Raw genomic sequence first — 3,256 nt, 5'->3', positions numbered from 1 at the left:
CATCTCATAACACTGGTCCAAGTTAAAGTCCTTTCCCAAGAGACAGCTAGAAACCATCTTTCTTATTCTCTATTGTCCTCAGTAATTCACTTCCTTAATTGCATCAAGAAGAATATTTTCTTCCTGTAAGCCCCCCCCAAAAACAAATTTAGTCGCTCAGAAGCTCCCCTCTAATTTCTGGATGGCGTCCTTTCTTCTTCTTCTTCTTCTTCTTCTTCTTCTCCTTCTTCTTCTTCTTCTTCTTCTTCTTCTTCTTCTTCTTCTTCTTCTTCTTCTTCTTCTTCTTCTTCTTCTTCCTCTTCCTCTCCTTCTCCTTCTCCTTCTCCTTCTCCTTCTCCTCCTTCTCCTTCTCCTTCTCCTTCTCCTTCTCCTTCTCCTTCTTCTTCTTCTTCTTCTTCTTCTTCTTCTTCTTCTTCTTCTTCTTCTTCTTCTTCTTCTTCTTTCTCTCTCTCTTAGGTATCTTTCTATTTTATTAGGTTAAATAACACAAAACTGGTGGGAACTAGGGAAAAAAGATAAAGAAAGGAAAACAGAAATGGACTGGGAAAACATCAGAGTTGACAAAGGGAGTAAACAGGAAGGAGAGAGGGAACATTAAGATCCCCAAGTCTGGACAAGAAAGGGGTTTCTATGGTCTCCATCTCTGCTCATTTGATGACAATTTTCTGGCACAAAGTCCGGGACCCTGAGCTTGGAGGTGGCTCAGGAGGTGGTGGGCCAGGACCCAAGGCTGAGGCCATGGGGGCTATTCCATGGGCAGTGATGTACTTCTTGTAAGCCTCCTGGATGATCTTGAAGGCTGGAATGGTGGCTTAGGGTATGTCTGTAATAGGGTCTCAGTATAGAGATGGGCGGTGGGTCACTGAACAGACCTCCCGAACAGGGATTTGGGGTGGCCGCCCTTGAGGAAACCACTCCTCAAAGATTGCATCATCACTGAAAATGATGAAGGTACGGGAACAGTGAGTAGGGGGCCACCCAGGCGTGTCCCAGCACAAGGCATTTGTGCAGAAGCTTTGGGTTGAAGGTCAAGTCCAGTGAACAAGTTGAGCTTCTCTGTGATCTTGGCCTCCCAAAGCAGCTCTTCCTGGATCAGTGGCAGTTCACAGTGGGGCCCCTTCTGTTGCCCTGACTGGCTTGGCCTCTCCTGCACTGGAAGGAATGTCTGCCGGGTGTGCTAGTCTATAGACTGACACATGGACTTCCGACTATCAGATTCATCATCCTGTAGTTCCAGTGGCAGCAGTGCCTTCTCCTATCGGATCTTCTGTGAGCTGCCAGCTGGAGTACTGACCTTTCAAGACCTCAAGCTCTTAAGAGGTTCCTTATAGGCTTTGGTGACTATTTGGCGTTTTCTCCTTGGCTCCTCTCCTTCTCCATCACTGGATGGCTTATCCCCTTTGTCAATGTCAAAGTTGAAGTCCACCTCGTCCTTTGTGGCTGACTGGTCTCCTTGATACACATCGTCTCCTGATTCCTCGATGAAGCCCCCATAAGTTGTCTGGTAGAACTCATCTTCCTCCTTGGCATCCAGGAACCCAGAAAACTGGTTGCCCACAGTCTTCCAGGGGGCTCAGCCCCTGGCCAAACTCATTTTGGCCAACGAGCCTGTGCTGCCAACAGTGGAGGATCACCTTGGGTGGCTCACAGCACTCCACACTGCTACCTTTGGGCCACCAGCAATCTCTCTCTCTCTCTCTCTCTCTCTCTCTCTCCCTCCCTCCCTCACTGGGGTTTATGAGTTTCATGGCTTTAAGCCAACACTTTCAGATAGAAAGACATTAAAAGGGAGATGGAAGAAAAGAAGGGCAATGCACCACAACACAAAAACTTCCCCTAGAGCAGTTTGAAGAGCGGCTTGAATTTGGATTGTACACATGGCAAAACAGGCACCCTCCCAGGTGAGCTGTTTTTACCATTTCTTTTAGAAACTCCAAGCCCTGTCCCCACCCCACCCTACCCCTGCTTCCACCTCCAGCATCATCGTTCCACATTTCTCTCTCACACATCCTGCAGACCTGGCACTCTGGCTTGTAGATATGCATTGCAGTGTTTTTGGTCAGTAACATGAATTAAAGAAGCAGAACTGCATAAGCACGCAGTCAAACTTCCAGAGACCAAAGCTTAGTTCCATCACTGATCAGTCACTTACTCTTAAATTTAACCTCCCTACTTGCCTTATCAGTAAGTCAGTGGCAATAATGGTCTTCTTTGTTCAGGTCTGTGATCAAGAATATGTGAGTTAAAAGATTAGTTATAGCAGAGTTGAGCTATCCAGAAAACCAGAATGTCCTTAGGAAGATTTTATTATCTTTGTGAAACGAATCTTTTTCCCATCTCCTTCACACTTGACAAAGTCTAATCATCCATGGAACCCTATCTGTTATGAACTGAACTCCAGTTCTCCACTCCTTTCGTATGTTGAAAGCATATCCTTAGTATGCATAGTATGCCTAGTTTTGGAGACAGAAACTTTAAAAATATATGAAGTTAAAATATAGGAGTCCACCTGCATATTAGATGTAAGACTCAGGCAAAAACTAATAATCATGGGCCTCCTGAAATATACCTAAAACAGAACTACTAGCTTTTTCCAAAACAGAGACCCCAATCTTTATCTGCAATATTCACACCTTTAGGTTCATGATTAGTCAACAATTTGTTATGTATTATATCTTAACTCCTTTTTTTCAATTACTTTATTGAGGAATTAATGTTTTACATTCTACAGTAAATACAACACTTTGTACATACATAACATTTCCCAGTTTTCCATATAACAATACAACCCCCACTAAGTCCTCCATCATCCTTCTTGAATCTGTATTCTCCCCACCCACCCACCCCAGAGTCTTTTACTTTGGTGCAACATGCCAACTCCAGTCCAGGTTCTACTTGTGTTTTCTTTTCTGATCTTATTTTTCAGCTTCTGCCTGAGAGGGAGATCATTCCATATTCATCCTTCTGTTTCTGACTTATTTCAACTAACATGATTTTTTTCAAAGTCCATTCATGATCGGCTGAAAATGGTGAAGTCACCATTTTTTCTAGCTGAGTAGTATTCCATTGTGTATATAGACCACAACTTGCTCAGCTACTCATCTGTTGTTGGACACCTGGGTTGCTTCCAGGTTTTGGCTATTATAAATTGTGCTGCCAAGAATGTATGTGTACACAGATCTTTTTGGATGGGTGTGCTGGGTTCCTTGGGATATATCCCCAGGAGAGGAATTGCAGGATCATGGGGTAGGTCCGT

At 44.2% G+C, this 3,256-nt stretch overlaps 1 pseudogene; it reads right to left on the bottom strand.

Moving 5' to 3' along the window:
* Positions 1–859: 859 nt before the first annotated feature.
* LOC103127599 (vacuolar protein sorting-associated protein 72 homolog) lies at positions 860–1,594 on the bottom strand (annotated as a pseudogene).
* Positions 1,595–3,256: the final 1,662 nt, after the last annotated feature.

The sequence above is a fragment of the Erinaceus europaeus genome, chromosome 2, assembly GCF_950295315.1.
Source record: "Erinaceus europaeus chromosome 2, mEriEur2.1, whole genome shotgun sequence".
NCBI lineage: Eukaryota > Metazoa > Chordata > Mammalia > Eulipotyphla > Erinaceidae > Erinaceus > Erinaceus europaeus.
This window is presented reverse-complemented; position numbering and strand designations above follow the sequence as displayed.